We start from the raw sequence: 23081 nt of genomic DNA on the forward strand, positions 1-23081 counted from the left end.
TGGCAAAATCTGCATAACTTAACATTTACCATTTCATCCATTTTGAAATGTATGATTTAGTGGAATTAATTAGCTTCATAAGGTTGTACTCTGAAGAGAGAATGAGAGTGATAATTATTTTTTCAAGGTGGCTGTTATCTGAGAAACTAAATCTTCATAGCTAAACTTTATGCCTCCAATTAAGCTTCTTAAATCCTACCTTTTGATAACTTTTCATAAATATCACTTCATAATTAATTTATTCATAACCAATCCTTCATACCTCAAATATATGGTCATTACCTTTTATTAAATGATTCATTTATTTTGGAGAGACAGCATGTGAGAGGGGTGGGTGGGGAAAAGGGGGGACAGAGAGAAAGGGAGAGAATCTGAAGCAGACTCCCTGTTGAATGTGGAACCATCACCTCTGACTCTACCCAGATGTTTGCACTGTCCCCAACAGAAGCTGTAACCGCTAAGCCGGTATGTGGCTTTTGTCTGTTGATTTAATGGGGTTGTTTTTGGTGTTTGAAAAAATCATATTGGTTGGCTGAATGATCTTTTTTCTCCCAGTCTCCTCTCGAGTCTGTGAGTGCCCTGCCAAGTGGAAAGCGGTGGAAATTCCCAGCTGTGTGCTTGGGCCTGGATTGTAATCCCACCCCTCCTATCCGTGAGCTCTTACACAGGCCATAGAATTTGGAGTTATTGCCCATTGGAGCTGGATTCAAGCTGTTGACCTAAAAGTGAGCTATTTGCAGCCACCGGCATCTCCCCGACCCCAGCGTCTGGCAGCACGTTGATGATTTTTCCGCTTCCCTCGCCACACCCGTCCATCCTTGCCGCGCGCTCTTTCCCAGCTCCCCGTCAGCCTGATCCACTTACCTTCCTCTGATGAAGATAAAGCTTCTTTGCACGAAAGCTGCTCGGCCACATCCCTTGCTGTGTGTTGGCAAGGGCATTGGTAATAGCTTTAAAATTCACTTAAAGAAATTGGGAACAGGGAGTCACGTGCCATCATTGCCAGACACGTTGTTAATTACTTGATAAAGATGCTCCTCGGGCCGCCTTTTGGTTGTAATTACAGGTTTTTATGAGCCTTGCGTTGCCTGTAAGTTTTTCCAAATTTCTTTTTAAACATTAGCAGCGGAGATGGGTAGATCAACACATATCAGATTACCTGCCAATTTTCCTGAAATTGATTTATTTAATTGTCATCCTTCGCATGCTAACTATGTTTCTCACAGTGCCTGCATTAAAAAACTAGAACAACAGCAAACATTTCTCATGGTCTTGGAGTTTAAAATGAACATCTCCTGCCAGGTTTGGACTTGACAGAGATCTCATTCATGAGGTTTGTTGGAAGATTGAAATACTACCTGAAATACTACCATCTATCCTAAAATTAGGGCTTAATTCTTTGTGCTGCAAACTATATTTGACTTTGTAGCTGCCAGACATTTATAGCCAAACTGTGGCAGGAAAACTGCTTCTACCGTGAACAGTCTGAGGTAGGAGCAATATCTGAACTGTTGAAATATCCTCTTGTCATTGGTTCAGATTCTGTAAGGGCCTCATTCTAAAAAGATGTAAAGAGGAATTGAAAGTATTTCCCATTCCATCATATTGATGATGTTAAAAATTAAATTAATTGTGAAATTGAGTATTTCTTCATTATCCTTGTTTTAGGAGTCAGAGAACCAAGAAAGTTTATTTTCATCACCCAGGTGTATTTGTTGGAAATTGGGGAGAGGGAGAAAGATTAGGTCATATGCCCTCTCTGGCTTCATCTTAAGGTTGAATTCACTCCTTCAATTGTAATCTCATCGCACTTATTTTAGGAGACTGTTTGCTCCCCCTCTTTCCTGTTCTGCCCACAGAGAAATCCAAGCCTCCTTCATATGCAGCTTATCATACTTGAATATGCAAACACATCAGCTGAGGATCTCACTAAGGTGCAGATTCTGATTCCTTTACCCTGGCGAGAAGGGCCTGAGATTCTGAAATTGTGACAAACCCACGGGTGATGCTAATGCCGCTGGCCTGTAGATCCCACGGGGCATAACAAGGCTCTGTGTTGGGGATCCCTGGGTGGCGCAGCGGTTTGGCGCCTGCCTTTGGCCCAGGGCGTGATCCTGGAGACCCGGGATCGAATCCCACGTCGGGCTCCCGGTGCATGGAGCCTGCTTCTCCCTCTGCCTGTGTCTCTGCCTCTCTCTCTCTCTCTCTCTCTCTCTCTCTCTCTCTCTGTGACTATCGTAAATAAATTTTAAAAAAAAATTAAAAAAAAAAAAACAAGGCTCTGTGTTTTACTCCTTTCCCAGACCACACCTTCCTCCCCGTGATGGCATTGCCTCCTCTGTCTCTCATCTTGAAAACACAGTTTATCCCTGCTTTCTTTTTTGACTTTCTGTGTCACAATCTGGCTTCTTTTCCTCAGCTCTGTCTTGAAGTTCTTGTGGCAGAGGACACTGTAAGACCTTTCTGCCATCATACTCAGCAAGCACCGAGAGTTCTTACCCTGGGTCTTGGAGCATTTGACCAACCACTCCCCATGCTCCTCTGACCTCACCTCCCTCCTGCACACTCTGGGCAGCCCTGACTTAGGCAACTCCCAAATCAACCATTCCCCATCTCCAGAACCCAGGTCTCTACTACCCCCTGTCTCTGGGACATCTCTGCTTATGTGTCAAGGTACCTCAAACCTAAGGTTTATAAATCAGACTCCTGCCCTCCCTCCTTCTCCTCCTTCTTACCTTCCACATCTTATTTCACATCATCCTTATTCACCCAGTCGCTCAAGCTAGAAATCTTAGAAATGTTCTGGACTCTAAGAGGCATCTGGTGGCTCATCGGTTGAACATCTGCCTTCAGCTCAGGATATGATCCCAGGTCCAGGGATTGAGTCCTGCATTGGACTCCCTGCATGGAGCCTGCTTCTTCCTCTGCCTATGTCTCTGCCTCTATCTCTCTCTCTCTCTCATGAATGAATAAATAAAATCCTCAAAAAAAGAGAAAAAGAAGTATTCTGGACTCTCCCTGTTCACTCACCTGTCAATTCCTGTCAGTTCCAACTTCGGGTTACTGTCTCTCCTATCCATCCCCTCCTCTGCATTTCCATCCCTGGTCCCCCATCATCTTTGCCCTCCCCTCCTTTTTTCCTTGCAATCCTTTTGTTATACTACCACCAAGAGTTGAAATTTTTCTAAAACAGTGATGTGATACATCTTTTCCTCATGGAAGAAAGTTTTTCTAGCCGTTGTGTAGTTCTCGTTACTTAGCCTGGTCCCCAAGACCTTTCTTAGCCTCTCCCAGCCTCCACTTACCTCTTTAGTCAGCTCTAACCCAAGCCTGACACACCAGCCATCCTGTTGCAGGCCCATCCAGGAGTGTCATGCTCCTGTGACTTTGTGTCCATTGTCCCATCCATCTGAGACCTCCTTCCTAGCATTTTCAGCCAAATCCACCTACTCTTTTAACTGATGGGGTTGCACTTACCATTCCCAGAAATGGGACTAAGAAAATTGACTTTCTGTCCATCCTCTGGAAACAGATCAGGGAAAAGCAAAAGCAGAGAGTGTTTCACTGCTCATTCTGAAGCAGAGTTTACTGATACCATCAGTGGACTTTTCCCCCCACCAAATTCTTGATTACACTGTGGTTCCGAGAAAGGAGGACCAAATGTTTGGTAGACACGATGATATTTGTAGCTTCTTGCTAAATCCCCCCACATTGTTTTTCTATAAGGCTCTGTGTTGCGAATAATACAATCAACCAGATAAGTGACCTCACTTTCTAGCATATGCAGTTAATTTCCACCACCTCTGTGTTTGCCTTTTAAAGAATAGACATCTATTTGCCTAACTACAGGACAGTCACATTGCCCAGACAAGACATAGTGACAGGAAAACCTGAAAGAGCATTATGACAGCCACCATCATAGCAACTCGTGAACCAAAAAATAAATTTCTCCTTTTCTGTAAGCACTTCAGTGTTGGTGAACCCAGGACTCATTTCTTTTTTTGTTTTTTAAAGATTTTATTCATTTACTCATGAGACACAGAGAGAGAGAGAGAGAGAGAGAAAGAGAGAGAGAGAGAGGCAGAGGGAGAAGCAGGCTCCGTGCAGGGACTCAATCCTGGGACTCCAGGATCACGCCCTGGGCCAAAGGCAGGCGGTAACCACTGAGCCACCCAGGCATCCCTCAGGACACATTTCTGCCCTGGGATAACTGACAGCACTGTGAAAACATCATTGACAGAGCGTTCTGAGTGCAAAAATGCACCTAGCTGAAATGCTTTATGTTAACTGCTGTTTCTCACATCTTCCTTGTGTTGACTTTGAAGGTGGGGAGAACATGTTCAAGAAAGCACATCTTTGTGGCTTCATATGGACTGCTTCAGAATGAAGCTCTTCCCTTAACTCTGTAGATTTTTCTTGGTGACATTCTCCCTTCTGTGTGCTGTGATCAGCCACTCAGGGGCCTGGTATATCTATAATAACCATAGTAATCTTTTCTTCTCTAAACCACCTTCTCTGAAGTAGAGGGAAGATTTCATCTGCTATTCTGGATTATGAAGTGAAGGCAAGGTACGCATGTTTGTTCTCTAATGCGCAAGAACTTTTTATTTTATCTATAATAAAATAGGAAACCATCAACAGCAATTCCCTGAAGCCCAATGGTGTCCAGGGATCAGTTATGCTCATGTAATGAGCAAAGTTGGAGAGAGATTGAATACTTTGGATTGACCCAGGGCATGTACGATAATTTCTGGATCTGCCCAGCAGAAAGACCAGAAGTGTTGTGTCCTCAGAAACTGTGTAAGTTCAAGATTCGTCAAAGGCTGTATTATTTTGTAATGGTATCTGGCAACTTAGCGTCCTTTTATTGTTGAGGGGCTTCCCACACCAGCCTGTGGTTATCCTGGGGCACCTCACTTCCTGCAGTAACTTCAGGTACTCAGTTGAGCTTGCTCAGGGCAATCCCAAAATAGATAAGAGCTTTCTCTTAGTACATTCCATGGTACTTCAGGGTGTATGATATTTTTAGAAAATAGAGTTGAAGACTGTCAGATACCTTAGAAAACGACAAAAACATCTCTAACGGTTTTAGGAACCAGGTAATAAATATATGATGTAGCCATTCCAACACAGCCTAGTTGAATGGTGGCCATGCTGGCCAAATAGGAGAGGGTGTGTCTATGTAAAAGTCCACTGTTTAAAAGGATGAAGAGTTGAGATTCTCCAGTGAGCCTATCTCCATTTCCCTTTCTGGTGGCTTTCCTCTAAAGAGGAGTCCAGGGTTCTGGGATCCCATGTTGCAAATAGAAATGTGTTCTGTCTTTGAAATAGATTTGTAACCATCTGATGAACTAGACTCTTGTGATGGTGTTAATGTAATTGTTCTTGAGATAAATTATGAGTTCACTACAATTAGACACAATTCTGTAAATAGAGAACTTAAGAAGAGAGCAGCTGACTCTTTCATCTTTTGATCCATCCCTGCATCAGGCATGATTAATCACTCGCTGCCTTCTTATCCTCAGAGGCCCCCCGTAGCTCCAAAGACTTCACAGTGTCACTCCAAGCAGCCACCCCCCCATCAGTCAGAGGTGCCCTTCATGCTGAAACAATTCGCCATGCTTGGATAATGAGAAGGACATTGAACCAGGATTTAGGTCACCTGTGTTCAGTCCAGATGTTTCCACCTGCTAGCTTTGTGGTTTTGCTCAAGCATTTTTCTCTCTTCTTGGAACTTTCTGCCCCACCTCTATAAAGTGTGGAAGGTGGATTAGAGAATATCTAATGTCCTTTACATTTTTTAAATCACATTATAAATTGTATGAACAACTTATTCATTAATTTGAATTTTTTGTTCCATTTTTTTTCCAAGGGTTGAAGTAAGAATGAGAGGTTTGCTACTCATGAACTCAGTGGGTTTCTGTTTGTCCAGCTCATTGTCTTCTAGGAGACAGATTCCGATCATCAGACCTTTTTATTAAGTTCAAAAAATTGTGTTATCTCCATTTTTTGTTATTTTAAGGGTAAGTGGAGAAGATTACTCTCCAAAATGATAGACTCCCGGATGGGCCCTGTGACCCGTCTAGCCTCTGACACACCCAATCACTACACACAGTCCTTGTGTCAAAGGGTTCAGGAGCCTGTAAGAATAAGCAATTTATGCGCACAGCTATGAAGAGCACAGACTTCAGGGTCAGGACAGCGTAGGCCAAACCCCACCTTCTGTCATTTACTTGATTTTCATGGCCTTGGACAAGTCGTTTACCCAAATCCTAAGTCCTAGCTATAAATTAAGAATGATACAAGTACCTAATTTACAGGATTATTAGAGGTAAATGAAATCGTGCATGCTAGTGATCAGTCAGTAACTGCCAAAAAGCAAAGTGCAGAAGCTGCTTGTCCTGTCACTATAATGGGGAAGAAAAGTGTTGTGGGATGTGTGGTGAAGAAAGCTGTACATACACAGGGGCAGGAGCTTTTGTAAACATGGCGAATTGGGAGCAAGGGCATAGATTGGACAGCATTTCTTTAGCCCAATTCATCATCTGATGGTGCTGGGCGAACAGAATGATGAAGGGAGGCCCTCACTCTTCAGTGTAGTGTGGTGCACAGTAAAAATACCAGCTCCTCTTGTCCATGAACCAAGCACTCTTAAAGAAGCCAAGTGTGAACTGGCAGGGAGCAGGCTACAGAGGAGGTCCCAGGAATGCTTTCTAAGTAAGATTTGAAGAGCCAGATAGAGACCTTGTCCAGGAGAGAGCAAAGCAGAGCCTGCCTTCAGTATGGTTTACCAGAGAACTAGACACGTCACACTAACCATTAGGAAGCCTTTCCAAGCAGAGAGACCTGTGTGTGCAGAGGACCAAAGGTCTGAGGAGCCTGCTCACCTGCATCTTTCACTGACATCATTTGGGTAGAGGAAGAACATAGAAGGTCACGTGGGGTTCTCAGCAGTGGACACCCCACATCACCAAGGGCTCTCCTGGGTGCTGAGCTCTGAGAGCTGCCAACTCTTCTGGACTTTATAACCGATTGGCGACAATTTTGACAACAGTGACTTGAGCCATGGCTGATCTCAGGCTGGTTGGCCTTCATGCCCCAGTAGTTTTAGGATCAGAGTGCTCTCTGATAGGCAGTCACAACAGCCAAGGGCAGACACAGTTTGTGTGGTGAGGAGGAGTATTAATAGAGTTATTAATAGTTAGACCCTGGCCTCAGGTCTTACCCTAAGGATGGTGGTTTGAACTTTGCTGTAATTGGATTGCCCCCAATAAAATCACATTACAAACATAAGGGTTTATTGGAACACCTGGTGCCAGCGTCTGTATTGGAAATTGTATTCCAGTGCACTATAATGTCCCTTGCACGTAACCTGATTTCCTTGTCTTCCTCCCATAATCTCCCCCTCCTACTCAGTCTGTCCATCTCGCTTTGCTAAAGAACACTACGTGGAGCCGCATATGATCATGGCTGGGTTTTTTGTTGTTGTTGTTTAAACAAATAGATGAGCATCCACAACATTTGTGTAGATGGAGTTAAGCTCCCCACATAATGAATCAGAAGCATGGACATGGGGCAAAATCCAGGAGGGGCGGCAGGATTGCTTTGGGTTGCTCCATGCATCTGGTCCAACTGTCTGAGGAGGGGGAATAGGAAGGGCTTGGGGCCTCTCAGAAAAGCTCTCATTACAAAGACCATTTTAAAGCACTTCCTGCTTCTCAGGGCGAGCTCACGTGGATACTGGATTTGAGCAGTTCCAACAGGTGCCTGCCCTGGGCTACAGCAGCCTGGTGGATGCCGCCCCCTAGGTGTTCTTGGATAGTTACTGGGATATGGCCAGCTAAGTAACAGTGGAAAAGAAACTTTGTGGGTCAACTGTGGGCAACTGGCAAAAAGGAACATCTCCCTGAAGTAGAGACCCTCAGGTTTTGGTTCTACTAATTCCTCCCTTCACAATTTGAAAACACTGATAGACAGAAGGAATTGAACTTTCCTCCTTATGGACTGTAAGATTATGGATGCGCTCAGCAGAAGTTTTATTTGAAGTTGTTGGGCTACTTTGAAAAATGATGACAGTGTCATAAAGAAATGAGATCGCAAAAAGCCAGTACCTTTTTCAGGCTGCCACACTCAGAGGAGGAAAGAATTCTTCAAGGCAGAATAGGATAAAAGCCACATTTCTTAGTTTCCCACCCCATAAGCGCTCATGATAAGTAAATCTCAGTAGTGAACAGATGTTCATTCAGCCCTGAATTATGTAGAACTTAATATTTCACTCTAGAGATGAAAGGTGTATGTTGATTAATCAATTGTATGAAACTTGGTCACAATGTGTTTTTTGAACGATATCAGTATGCAGTTTCTGTTATTTTCTCTTAGTTTTACAGAGTACTTTATTTTATAAAGATTATAACCAACCTGGGTTATACTCAAGACAAAAAGCAACATTTGTCAGAGGGCTGGACCTCTCTTTGACTGTTTTTAATTCTACAACTACTACTGAATCTAGTAATGGGACTCACCAGTTAGTTTCCCTGCAGGTTCAAGATTTGGCCTGAGTAATGCACATACACCCTTGTCTTACTCAATTTCATCTTAAAGATAGGTGTGATTTAGTGACTCGTGGCAGCATTTAGCCAGTTTCATGCTCAAATATCATTAGTATTCCATAAATTTTTACACCATATAAAAATCTTGATTTGTTATAGACTTTCTTTTTTTTTTCTTTTTTCTTTTTTTACCAAGTCCTTTTGGAGCATTTGTAAGTCCTGTTGGCTCAATCAGCACCCCATGCAAAGAGGATTTTAATCCAAGATCCAAAATCATGGTTAATCCACGACCACAGATAATCCGGGAATTATTTACCTTTGCTTTTAGTGTGTGTTTTATTTTGTTTCCTTAAAACTGCTCTGTCAAAGGAAGCATCCTGATTTTAGAACATGGGCCTTAGAAGCAGAGACACTTGGAGAATAATGGGGTTTTCTGCTTCCCTGCTGTGTGCCTGAAAGCAAAGCAGTTACTCTTGCAAAACCTTGATATTCTCCTTTACTAGAAATATGAACAGTCTTGAAGGTTAACATTTAGAAAGTCCTGACTATGTACGAGGCACTATTTTAAATGCTTTATATGTCCTCTCATCCTCCCTACAACCCTGTGAAGGACACCTGGGAATAATGGAACCTGCACAATAGGCTATGTGATGTATTAAGTGAGATAGTTCATGAAAAACATTTCACATGTTGTTTCGTATGTTACAAGAACTCAATAAATATATGGTGTCAACAGTGGTTACAACTGCAGTCCATTGCTGTATAATAAATAATTCCCCAAATGTACTGCTTTTACAAAAACAAAAATTTATAGTTTCAGAGTTTCTGAGGGTCAAGAATCTGGGTTCTGGTTCATTGTCTCTCATGAGGTTGCAATCAAGTTGTCCACCTGGACTGTGGTAGTCTGAAGGCTCATCTGAGGATCTGTGTGGACAATGGTTCATTTACAGTGATTCACTTTTGCCAGAGCTCCTTCGGGTCTTCCTTGGCTATCGTTATGGGGCCTCAGTTTCTCACCATGTGGGCTTTTCCGAAGGGCTACTCAAGCCATGCCAACTGGTTTCCCCCATGGCAAATTATCAGAAAGAGAAAGAAGGAGGGAGAATGAACAAAAGACAGAAACTGCAGTGTATTTTTTAACCTAATGTTGGACATGACATACCATCGCTTCAACCATATCTTGTATGTCAAACAGAACTCCGGCCCAATGTGAGAGGACAGTACCCTAGGTGTGAGTACCAGAAGGCAAGGTGATGGGGCCATCTTGGAGGCTGACTGCTGCAGTGGCATTTGTGTTCTGTGTTTCTAAGTATGTTGAAGCATGTACCAAACCATGAAGGAGGGGATGTTGATCAGAGAACCTAGGAGAACCCCTCTGGAATTAAGGATATGCCGCTGAAACCCTACCAGCCTGAACAATCAGCCTAAACATTTTATAATTTAAATGCAACCACCATGCATGTTGGGGGGGAGTACTTTCTTGACTTTTTATGTGCGCACCCAGAGATGATGCCAAATACTATGTTTGCCCTCTGCCATTTGTTCACCCTCGCTTTTATTTTAATATTCTGGTACATATTTTTTTTATTTCCCTCCACTGCAGGCAGGGCTCATCTTATAGTCTATTCTAAAAGTATATAGCAACCCCTAGCTAAAGGTTCATTTCATTACAAACTGGCTGAAGGCAGTGAATTTATATTCAATCACCAGTCTGAGTGTTTTCCCCCAATTTTCTGGGGACGGATTCACTGCAGTATTCCTTTAAATGGATTTTTTGGCCTTTCTCTCAGGCCTGCATTTGACATTTTCTCAAGAATGTTTATTTTTTAATTTACAACTTTGAGAGGTTTATTTTATGAGATGGGTTTTATGCAACAAAATATAATGGGTTCAGGGGTGGGGGAACCCTGTGAATTTGAAATTGACTGCCATGAGGAGGAATTATTCATTTCATTTGTGGGAGAAAAATGACAGCTAACATGAAAGTAGAAAGGTTTCAGGTCTCAATTCACAGATGGAACAAATCGCCTTTCATAAGTCAGCACGCTCGGTGTTTTGTATTTGCCATAAATATCTATTTGTGAGGCTTTTGGAAGGACGTGATTAGGATGTGAGCTCTCAGTGGAGGATTTTCACAGGGTCCACTTGACTAAAGGGGCCTTTTGAGTTAAAACAAAAGAAAATGAAGGTTCTTGCCTCATCAGAACATCAGAGCTTGGAATCAGATGGGCATGTCTTTATTCTCTTTCTTCTTTCTAGAACTAGTGATCCCTTCTGTTTTTCAAAAAAAGAAGATGCTTGGGTACTCAATTCCTGGGCTTGCTCGTCCCTATCATATAATGGTGAAGTATTAACTTATCAAAGTGCTAGAAGCTTTAATAACCATCCTGCCCTGACTCTTGAGCAGAAAGGACTGGAAAAATCACCATGCTCCCACTTTCACCCGAACACCCCACACCACTCCATTAATTTCCAGGCATCGCCCTTCATTAGCGACCCTTGGCTGAAGGACTGTGTTATGAGGCTACAGGGTCATGAACCACACCATCTACCCCTTGGTTCATTTCACAGCTTGCTCCTTTCTTAATGCCTTACGGCTCATTTTTCCCCCTTCACTTGGCAAGAGGGACCTTTCCCAGGGCCTGAAATGGATGGGTCTCCCACTGGTCCTCTTTTGTTTAATGCCTCTCTATTCTCTGAGCTTAAAAGTGTACACTGTCACCGTAATAGTAGTAGCATTTGCTCTGCACTCTCACCATAAATGAAGCTTGGATTGCAAGGAAATTACGGACATACGGTGTTTTAATGTAGGTGTTTTCTTACTGCATCCATTTTTAAATGAAGATCGAAGGCAAGGCAGTGACCTTATTGTTCATCAGACTTACTCTAATATGTAAACCCCGTGGTAGAAGATGGTATTTGGTGAATTTAATCTTCTCCATCTTTTTAAATAAATAAGGTAATTATGAGATGTGGTTATATTTTCCCCACTGAATGTCGTTGATAGCAGTCTGCTTTAGCAGTCCTGCGTGTATAAAATTAACTTCCCAAGCTGATAGAACCAGGGAGAGGACACACCTGCTAAGCGCTGGGATTTCTCCCATCTGTCTGGATGATGAGCCATGTTACCTTTGACCTTTTTCTTTGATGATTGGCAGGTGGGGGAAGATGGCAGCTACTTATACAAGTGCCTACTAAGGCGGCAGTGGGAGCAGAAATAAATATATGTTTCCCCATGAAAGAGGTGCTAGGTGCGTAAAAGAGCAGTTTAGAAACATTGACGGCGGAGAATAAGAACATAAACTCTAGAGCCAGGCAGGTCTGGGTTTGAGTGCAGACTCTCCTCCTCACTAGATGTGTGATTAGTACGTTCGTTATTGTTACATAACAAATTACCCCCAAACCTGGTAGCTTAAAACAACATACGTTGAATCTGTCACACAGTTTCTGAATATCAGGAATCCGAAGTGGCTTAAGGCTGAGTGGCTTTGGTTCAGGGTTTCTCCCAGGGGTATATTCAGGTTATTGACTGGGGCAGCCGTCATCTGAGGTTTGGCAGGGCTCGGGTTCCACCTCTTAAGTTCACTCCCATGGCTACTGGCAAGAGGAGGCCTCAGTTACTCTACCATGGGGAAGGTCTGCTCGTGACACTACGTCTGACTTCCTTGAGAGCAAGAAAGAGAAAGAGAGAACGAATGCTCCAGATGAAGGAAGCCTTCATAGTTTTTATACCCTAACCTTAGAAGTGACGTTGAGTCACTTTTACTGTTACATTAGCTACTCAGACCAGCCCTGGTACATTGTAGGAGAGGACAAGACTGTGAATACCAGATATGGCCTATTGGGAGCCATCTTGGAGGCTAGAGACCACAGCCACGCAAGCTGCCTTACTTCTCTGAGCTTCAGTTTCTTCATCTGTAAAATTAGAAAAATAATACTTTAGTGGCATAATCGTGAAGATTGAATTTTAATCAAAGCATATTATCTGACTCCTGATAAATTCTCAATATTATTTTTGTCATCATGATCATAGGTGTATCTACCCTGTGAATTTCTCTAGTGTTTTAAATGGGCCAGTATAACGCCAGCTCCTGTTTTCTTTTCCTTCTTGCTGTTAGTAATCCCCTCATTCACTTGAATTTCACCCTCTTCCTTGGCTGCCCAATTAGAACCCATCACAGAATGTCAATACCTAAAGTCACATCGGCAGCACAGCTGAGTTTTCTCTGGCTGCCAGAACATGGAGGATATGATTTATGGTAGAAATTGCAAAGAACCTGGATCAAGTAGTGACCATGTCATTAAAAGAGTTAAGGAAAAAAAATTTCCTATAGAAGAATTTTTGATGAGAGAACTAATACTGGAATTTGGAAGAAAGAGGACCAGGGGCCTAGAAAAAGTAAGAGTAGAAAGCTATGGAACATGTCTTCCCTTACTAAATAGAGACTGTCTTTATTTATGCACCCCTTTAGGGATCAGGTAAGATCTCAGGAACTTCCTCTTGCAATAAAGCTCACATGCATATGTCCAGGTTTGCATTGATTTTCGAGGGGTTCCCAATTTCCATCCATTCACCCCAGATTAATCAACTCAGTCTACAGAAAAAGCAAGAGTACTGTAAAGGCCAACATACCATGTCAAGTTTTAATGCATATTTTTACTTAATGTGAATGGCGATTTGGTGTTCCTTTATACACAGCAAACAATCATTTATACACCCACATGTATTAGACTTTGGGTGTTTTTGACAATCTACTTGCTACTGCAGCTCTCTGAACGATGCCAGCTACCCATAATTTGTTTTTCTGAGCCATGATGTAATCATTAAGTTGCCGTAATGAAGATTGAAGGTTTAATAATGGGAAGTGTTACAAATTCCAATTTAATCATTCCTAAATTGATTAGTGACTTTCCCCAAATGCCTGGCCATGGAAAAACAGAGGTTCTAAGAGAGACAAAGTGCTGTGGTCCGAGTTTGATAAATGGTGCTTTGGTGTAGCTGTAATTGTGTTATTGAATTTACTCATCTTCCAAATGATGTTTGCATTGTCTCAGCCATATGTGTTGAGGGCCAGAGAAAGGTCATTAGAAGCTTCAGACTGAGGGCATGTGTGGGTTACGGTGGTTTTGAGCAGCGACATCGAGGTAGTCAATTAAAAGAAACACCCAGTGCAAGGTGTCCAGAGCCTCTTGCCGCAGAACAGTCAGTGGCAAAATCCCAAAGGCCTATTTAAAAGAATCTGAAGATTCTGTAAGTAAATGTCTACTCCTGGCCTGGGGCTATTTAGCCCCTGACAAATGACCTGGGTGAGCCTCTGCGGGTGGATTTGAAGGACAGGACACCTATAAACAAATCCAGCACTGGCAGCTCAAACAAAGCCAGAAGTGCAATAATTAGATAACAGCCCTGGCCTAGCTCACCAAGGAGATGAGCTGTGTTGTTTTCTGCATTGCTTTACTAATGCCAGATGTGAACTTTTTAACTTTTCACAAATAGATTTTCCTCTACCCTGGTATCTTCAAGATCAGTGCTCTACTTCAGTTCAAAAAATTTTGAAAAAAGTTTTTGTTGCTGTTTTATTTTCCCATGGCCCACTAATTTATCCTTGTCTTTGCCCATATTTCAGATGGCGTGAATATTAATGCCATGCATTTCAACGTGTAGTAAATAGCCCTCCTTTTTTCTCTGAACATATTTATATAATATAAATGTTAATAGAAATATTGTAGAAACTTTAAGATGTTATTTTTACAAATCTATTAAATTCATGTGAATAAATGTTGTTCAAAACCTGCAGGGTAAAGCCAGGAGGCCATTTTGCCTGGGATCCAGAAAGGGCATGCCTTGGGGATGTGGGCAGAAGATAGGCTGATGGGGGCCCAGCTGCCAGTTGGCATGGGTGAGAGCCCTGTCATTACATGGCAATGGGCCAAAACATGCATATGGCAGGCACAACTCAGTTGACAAGCCACCCCAGACAACTTGGTGTGCCTTAATCTCATACAAATACAGTATTCTAGAACCCCCCCTGAAAACATACCATATGTATTTCCTCAATTCTGTTTATGGATTAAGTTATGAAATAGGGAAGAAAAGTTATGAAATAGAGACTGTATTAGTTTCCTAGGGCTGCCATAATTTCTCTCATCCGTAAAGTCACCAACTCAATGACTTAAGAAAGAGAAATTTATCATCTCTTAAGTTCTGTAAGCTAGAGGCCTAAAATCAAGGTGTTGGCAGTGCAAGGCTTTCCCTGAAGGTTGCAGGGAAATTCCTTCCTGCTTCTGTGGTAACTTCTAATGGGTTGCCAGTCTTCCTTGATGTTCCCGGGCTTATGGCTGTGTCTCTGTCCTCACCTGGTGTTCTCCCTATATTTCTTGACATCTGTGTCCAAATTCTCCCTATTTATAAAGACACCAGCTATATTGGGTTAGGGCCCACCCTCATGACATCATTTTAACTTGATTATCTCTATAATATAAGACCCTATTTCCAAATAAGGTCATTTTCTGAGGAATTGGAGGTTAGGAATTCAACATATAACCTGTTTTGGGGGACACATTTCAACCCATAAAAATTACTAAGTTTAAAAATTGGAAAACAGAATCTAAATTCCTTCTTGTGATTTAGGTCACTTTGGAATGTATTTCTCCTACTTGCATCAAAGCTTAGTTTTCTGAATATATAAAGGGAGAAGAAGAATAGCATGTACTAAGAATTGACCCTAAAAATGTCAGTTTGTGACTGCTTGGTTGGATGATTGGCTCACTGAGTCTTAGATTCTGAATTTAGGCCCGAGTTATTAACCAGTTCAAATGGCTTCAGCTCCAGGTTATAAATCTGATTCCAAGCTTGGCTGGCTTCTCTAGATAAATGTGCCATTATTTCCAGAAGGGTTTGCCAAAGAACATATGAGTATCTCCCTCCCATTCCAGACTAGCATCCATAGCATATGGTAGGCAGTGGGTGGGATAGGAGACTATGGGCTTTGGAGAATTATAGTCCTAGATTCAGATCCCACCACCACCTTTTACTAGCCATGATGTAATCATTAAGTTGCTGTAATGAAGATTGAAGCCAAATGACCTTGACTATATGATGTTACTTTATTTTCTGAGCCTTTGTTTTCTCATTCATACAGATCGGGGGATGAAATTCAAATGAGATAGTGTGAGCAAAGTACTTAGCACATAGCATGGGCTTAATAAAAAGTTAGTTCTTCAAGCAGCCCATGCTTTCTATAGTCCCAGAGCATGCTGCTATCATTTTAATAATCATTAACACTGCACTTTGCAGTTTACAAAGCAGTTTTACTTATTATTACATTTAATTTATATTTATTGTATTGAGGGACACTATAAAATGTTTCTTTTAAATTATTCACAACTGGTGGCCATAACTGTGGCTCTTTCTATGTTAAATATTTTTTGATTTTTTTTTTTTTTTAAGGAAACAGCTGCCATTAGTAATAGAGTTGATCTCATGCTCCAATGCTGTGGTTCTCAGCTGAAGGCAGTTTTGCCACCACGGGACATTTGGCAATGTCCAGAGACATTTTTGGTTGTCATATCTGGGGGTGAGGATACTAGTGGCATCTAGCAGGTAGAGGCCACAAGTGCTGCTAAACATCTTACAAAGGTCAGAACAGTCTCTACAATATAGAATTATCTGGCCCACGAGGTCAGTGGTGCCAAGGTTGAGAAACCCTGCCTTAAGTTCCCAAGGGCTTACCTTCAATCAATGCATACAATCAGAAAATGGATCTTTGTTTTTTATTTCCATCCTTCAAAGAAAACTATTTAAATCAGGAGCAATATTTTCTAATGTTATGAAAGAAAAAAAAAACCCCTACAGCTTAAGTCAATAAGCATTTGATGAATACATGTCCCTAGGGTATCGTGCTGTTGGTAAGTGACAGCTGTGGAAAATCCTGGCACTCAAGCCAGGCTTTAGCATTAAATGGCTCAAGTTCTTGGACTGGCCCTTACTGTCATAGTGGTTACCCAGTGAATGAGTGCACAACACTGGGCAGTTTTGCTCAGAGCTGCCCACATGGTAAAGCCGTCCTCAAGAACAAGCCTGCCCCAACATGGTGGTGTCTTCCCTCACTCCAAATAATGTGCCCTCCAAAATACCAAAGGATTGGTGGCTGGAGATGCTCAGACTTAATATATGTTAAAGTCCTGAATCTGTTTGTTTTTTTTTTTCTTTTTTTTCCCCTACCAAATAGAAAATAGCAATTTGGTAGAATCAGAATGCCTGGTAATAGTCATATTCATAATAGGAGCCAGGCTTGTGCCAAAAGTTTCCATACATCTTGACCGAGTCTCACAATAGTTCGAGGGAAGTACTGACTTAACCCATTTCATAGTTGATACACTGAGGCTCTGAGAGCAGGTGGTAAGTTGAACATGAAGTGTGTTGGCACCAAATTTGAATCTAACTCCGTGGTCATGATGCCTCTTAGGTATAACAGATCCTAGAAAACTGTTTGCTTTTTATAGCCCTAGCAGATAGGGTATGTATTCACAAAATATCAGGTGTTCATATGCGCTTACAGTGTTTCCATAGACATGGACCTTATCTCTGTCATTCCCGAATAAGCTTCAGCTGACTCAGAGGAAGATACATTTGAGTGATTTTTGTTTTTCAGGGAGTGGGGAGATAAGGAATGTTTGAAGCAACACAAATTTATTATCTTGCAGCTTCGGAAGCCAGAAGTCTGAACTGTGTCCCACTGGATTATAGTCAAGGTGTTGGCAGGGCTGTATACCTTTCTGGAGGCTCTAGAGAAGGATCCATTTCCTGGCCTCTTCAGTGCTTACAGGCTGCCTGCATTCCTTGGTTCATGGCTTCTTCCTCTGTCTTCCAGGCCCACAATGTTACATTTCTCTGACCATTCTTCACAGTCAAATCATCCTCTACTTCTCTCCTCCATGTTTTTAGTTGCAATAAAATATCCATAAATTTCACCATCTTACCCATTTAGGGTAAGTGTACAGCAGTTCAGTAGTGTTAAGTAGATTTATATTGTAGTGCAACCAATATCTAGAACTTTTCATCTTGCAGAACTGAAACTCTGTACCCAAAGGAACAACTCTGTTCTCTTCTTTACCTAACCCCTGGCAACCCGTACTACTTTTTTTTTATGTGAATTTGACTACTGTAGATACTGTGTATAATTAGAATCATATAATATTTGTCTGTGACTAGCTTATGTCACCTAGTGTAACTGTTGAAAATTTTCTCTAAGTTCTGGAAGTGAAGAATCAGTAATGTTTGTCATAGAAAAAGAAATAATTGTAAAAGTGAATTACAATGGAAACAGCCCGTTGTTGGATGCTAGCTGGGTTCCACTATCTTTGGGGCACTCTGATTTCATAGCTCCCTTTTAGATTAGCACACATTAGCAAGGTACAAAAGATATATCAGCACCAAACTGAGACTCCCACTTTTTCATATCTGAGACTCTCACTTTATGCAGTCCAGAGGATAGCAAGACAATGGAGAGAGTAAAAACTCTCTTTGTTAACATGATTCAGTGTTAATTCAAAGCCTGTCTTTGTACTAGTTAAAAATAGCTCAGGTGCTACTGGAAATCACCACTGTAGCATATCCCAGAAGGAAAGAAGAAATGGGCAGGAACACACAAATAGTCTCCCTGGAGAAGCAAATATTGTTGCTGGAGTACGTGCAGTGTCTGTACCATCGAGTGCACTGAAACAAGAGAGTGGCTCTGCCATCTTTCTTTCTTTCACCTGGGCAGATTCTCATTGATTGTCAATTATGTGTCACCAGGTGGCAACAAAAGGCAGTTTAATTCCCCATGAAAATTAGGACTTGCCCTGCCTCTGTGCCTTTACTGCAAGTACCTGGTGGCTGCAAACGCTCATTAATCCCTTGGTGTAATCCCCTGGAGATCACCAACCTTAAAATGAATCTCCAGTCCATGCACCATCTCTGCAGCTGGGGTCAAACGTAACATTAGATGGGGTCTGGCAACAGTCCCTGGATTAGAGCTATAGACAATAAACTGTGGGTATCTTAGCAGCAAATCCAGGATAAATTCCTAGGGATCCATCTTTGCCCATCTTTGGAATCTACCCAATGCCTTACCAAGAAAGAATGAAATGATGCTCAAGAGGAAGGGGGAGTCGGATGCCCGGGTGGCTCAGAGGTTGAGCGTTGGCTCAGGGCATAATTCCGGAGTCCTGGAATTGAGTCCCACATCAGGCTCCCTGCTTCTCCCTCTGCCTATGTCTCTGCCTCTTTCTCTCTGTGTCTCTCTTGAATAAATAAATGAAATCTTAAAAAAAAAAAAAATAAAAGAGGAAGGTGTGGAACAATCCTTGTTTTTTCCCTGGAAAGTTTTTGTACATTTCTGCCTTGTTTTTTACATACTAGAATATTCTTTCTTCCATTCCTTTTTTAGTTAAAATGGAACCCAGAGACCTCATTGAGGGTATATGGGGTTTAAAAAATTTTTTTAATAAAGATTTTATCAGATCAAGTGTGCACCCACGAGCAGGGGGAGGAGCAAAGGGAGAAACAGACTCCCTGCTGAGTGGGGAACCCAGCACTGTGCTAGATCCCGGGACCCTGGGATCATCACCTGAGCCAAAGGCAGATGCTTATCCAACTTAGCCACCTAGGCACCTGGGGGTATATGGTTTTAAACAAGAATTATGTTGTGATAAAGTTTTTGGAGTCACATCAAGGCAATCAGACCTTCCTTAAAAATTCATTCTAGAGTCTCTCATGTTTAGGGAGAGGATGAAGATAAGCTAAAAACTGTTTCTAGGTCGCCTGCATCTTTTCTGATTACCACTTTCATTCACATCACACCGTGGACCAGCCCTACCCCCACCTTAATAGACCTACTAAGGATTCTCTCCTGGGTCTGAACCCTCACCTGGCCCTAGGTATGACCAAGTGTCATTTAAGGAAGCTGGTGTTCTAGGTGAGGTTTTTATTGTCATTTTACCAACACCTCTCTGAGACACAACTACCCGGAGTGATTTACCTTTGTTGCCCTTATTTGTTGTTGTTTTTCTTATGATCATGGATCTACCGTCCCCATAAAAGAACTCTAGGTGTCTTTACCACCTTTTATCACATTCTCCTGTAGTCCTCTCCAGTGATAACTGTTTGCTTGGGGAGAGAAGGAACTTTTGTTGGTCATTTCAGATAGAATACCATATGTCAAATTTGTAAAATCTTGTTAACATTGTGTTTTCTTCGCTTGAGAATTACCCTCTAGTAGGGGAAAATGGAACTGCCAATTACAGCAGCCTCCTGCTGTGAATAAACTGGTGTTATATTCCCAGACATCAGGCAGTGTGCAAGGAGAGAGCCCCCAATTGCCTTTTGCTTTCTTGCCTGATAGACAAAGCTTTAGAGTAAAGCATAATTAGCTTGACTGACAATCAAGAAAATACAGTCTTCAGTATCTGTTTTTATTTTAAGGCCATCTTCTTTTGGAGGCCTATTCCAAAACCATTTTACAATTCATTCCTAGATGTAAAATTCAATCAATTTGGAGCCCCAGAATTTGTTTAAAATGTTCAGTGCGTATTTCAAAAGAAAGATAAATGAATCTGTGTAGTGACCAAAGAAACTTATAGTGTATCAGACTATAACTATTAAAGAAGCAGCCATAAATCCGGGTGGCAGGAGAGCTAGTAAATTTTTTTAAGCTGACTCCTTTGGGGGGAATTTGGATCCTACACTAAGTTCTTAATTTTATTGGGACAGAGATATTGCAAAAAGAAAATCGTTTCTCTGGCACTAAACACAAATAATATACAACAATAATTGTGACTTCCCGGTAGCCGCTTTCTGACCCACACACCAGGCTCCCTTCATCATGGTGAAGTATGGAGGCGTGCTTTTTGTTCTTCAACTCCAGTCCCTTCAGAGGTTTTCCTTAGAAAATTAGAACGGAATATTTTGTTTTGTTTAATTGGGGTTGTGTTTACCAAATCCCCTCCTCAGATTCTGCGGCCTGGAAACACAGGACCAGGGTGGATGTTCAGACCACATCCTTTACCACCATGCCTAAGGACGTTGATTTTTTGTTGTTAGGGAATGCCTGCTCCGAGGGGGAAGGAAGAGAAATAGGTAGAAAAGGAAGAGAGACGAGATTCAATATAAACACAAATACTAATACAATACAAATACAAAAACTAAAAAACACAGAAGAAAGTATCCTTCATTATTCATTAAATAGTTATTGAATACCTCATCAGTACCAGGTGCCAGGCTAGCCTCTGTGAGTAAAACAGTCATTACTACACCAATTCCGGCCTGTGAACACTTCCTTTCTAGCCTGAGAAAGAGAGGCGGATACTCTATTGTGATGTAATTAAGATTCATTACAAGGCAGTCCCTTGACCACTAAGCAGAGGACCACTTAGCCACTAAATCCTGTGATCAGGGGTCTCTAAAAACCTAGCAGAGCAGAATCTGGGCTTCAGATTTTTTTTAAAAAAAAGATACTCGCTTTTCTATTTTTTAGCTTATAAAGCCACTCATAATAAGGGTCTTTATAGGCCATATCTATGTGCCATATACATATATGTTATATATCTATATATAGAATATGTATAGTAAGTAGTAGCACGTGAATGGCACATCAGCTCCTCATGGAGGGACAAAAACCTTGACATTGAATAACCAGTAAGCTCCCAAATATTGTTCTGTATGATAGTCTCAGCTGTCTGCTTCTCAATTTTGCTAGATCTTTCCTTCCCGAGTCTGACAGAGTAAGGAGAGACCCTGCTTGAGGTCACAAGAGAGCAGGATTTCTGCCTCTGCTACCCCGATAAGACAACCAGTTCTTTTTGAAGCTTGCCTTTTTTTCTTCGCATATGTGCTCATCTGTCTTGCCAGGCTAAGACTTGATCCTCTCGTCTCTCTCCGCCATTTACTTTCCATCAGTGGTAGTCCCAACAGTGAACAGTAACACAGCAAGCAGAGCATCAAAAGCAGTGGACTACTTTGGCGGTCCAAACCAGGACAGACCCAGTATGAATTCATTCTGACTTGGAGCATAATACTTAGTCCCTTGAAGCGTCTTGTTCAGTTTTATAAAAGTGTGACCAATAAAACTTATGGCAAAAGGGTATTGAAAAACTTAAACATGATGATGGGTGCAAAGTGCTTAGCATGGTACCTGGTATCTTGTGGTGGCCACTGATTAGTTAATTGAGAGAATGGGACAGGACCTCCCATGGAACATGCAGAGGGATGAGGAGGCCAAGTGGAGGCTTGGTTTTCTCTTGACATGCCATTATACCCAACCTAAAATGCTTTAGACTTTTTGTGACATTATGCAATAGGATGAAAAGTTCTTAGATCATAAATGGAATCAAGTTTCTTTTTAAAGGTTCACAAGCTATATAACACTTCCATGACGAAATTATGATTTTACACCTCTAGAGCAAAATTACCATTCAGATTGTTTGAGCTGATTACTCTTGTGTTTGAACTGCAGGCTTCCACAGTCAAAAATGTGAGCACAAAGAACAGCATCACTGCAAATTCGTAATCTCTTTGACACCTTGCTTTTCATATAATTGAAAGAACACACATTACAATTTACACTCAAGCAAAAATGATATACAGTATTGATGCATAACATGAAAGATGAAGTGATTTTTTTTTCCATCTTAATGAATATTGAGCAAATAAATAGAGCATTTCAGGATCCTGGAATATATGGGATTCTTTGTATTTATCTTCTTCATTACTCTAGCCACAATGTCACCCAGGAGTATCTCAGAGATGACAACCAGGCAATTAGAGAAAAGTCTGTCCAGGCCCTGGCCCTGCCAGAGTGAATCATGGCCCTTTCTCTGGCCGCCCCATGGCTGAACCCCTGTCCTTAGGGAACCTCAGGCTGTGGATGACTTGGCACTTGCTGTGAGATGTACTTTCTCACACATGTGTGACATGTCCGTGCTGTAACATCCACTGTCCACAGAACCATCCAAATGAGTTAATATTGTCTCTGGGTCTTTCTGGAAAAAGCAAATCAGTAACCTCTTGGGAAATTTTTGCATTTCTTTTCCAGATGATCACAGGAACCTAACTTGTGTTCAGGGGTATGGATGCAGAGACAGTGTCTCTAAACAGATGAAGGAAGCAGACTACCTGTTTTTGACATAAACACATTGGTGGTAATTAGTGCTTCATACATTCATGAGATGAGTTTCACTAACATGATTGTTCTGGTATTTATTCAGTTAAGTGGGGGAAGTACTCAAAGGATTCCTTTAAAGATTTCTGGGTTCTCCAAATTTACACCACCTATCCTGAGTTTATACAACTTCCTGAAACTACCTATAGAACTGGCTAAGAATGGCTATGACATGCTACAAATAAAAATGTGCATATAGCATAGGCCTGACAGATGGTTAGCTCTATTCAAGCCTGGATGTTTTCACTGAAATAAATCACTGGGCTTGATTTTCAACCATTTTCTAACATGATTAGACAAGACCCTATACTGGTCTCTCTTGATTCATTCT

General features: G+C 41.6%; 1 protein-coding gene and 1 long non-coding RNA gene across 3 annotated transcripts in view; one reads left to right on the forward strand and one right to left on the reverse strand.

The window, feature by feature from the left end:
* PDZRN3 (PDZ domain containing ring finger 3) overlaps positions 1-23081 on the forward strand; it is a 237194-nt gene that overhangs the window by 140875 nt on the left and 73238 nt on the right. The gene's annotated exons all lie outside the window — the stretch shown is intronic.
* Positions 12254-20872, reverse strand: LOC140609962 (uncharacterized). Its single transcript, XR_012011737.1, has 3 exons — positions 20791-20872; positions 19574-19701; positions 12254-12464 (listed from the first exon to the last, which is right to left on the reverse strand). It is a non-coding gene; the product is annotated as an uncharacterized lncRNA (long non-coding RNA).

The sequence above is a fragment of the Canis lupus genome, chromosome 19 (assembly GCF_048164855.1).
Source record: "Canis lupus baileyi chromosome 19, mCanLup2.hap1, whole genome shotgun sequence".
Lineage (NCBI taxonomy): Eukaryota > Metazoa > Chordata > Mammalia > Carnivora > Canidae > Canis > Canis lupus.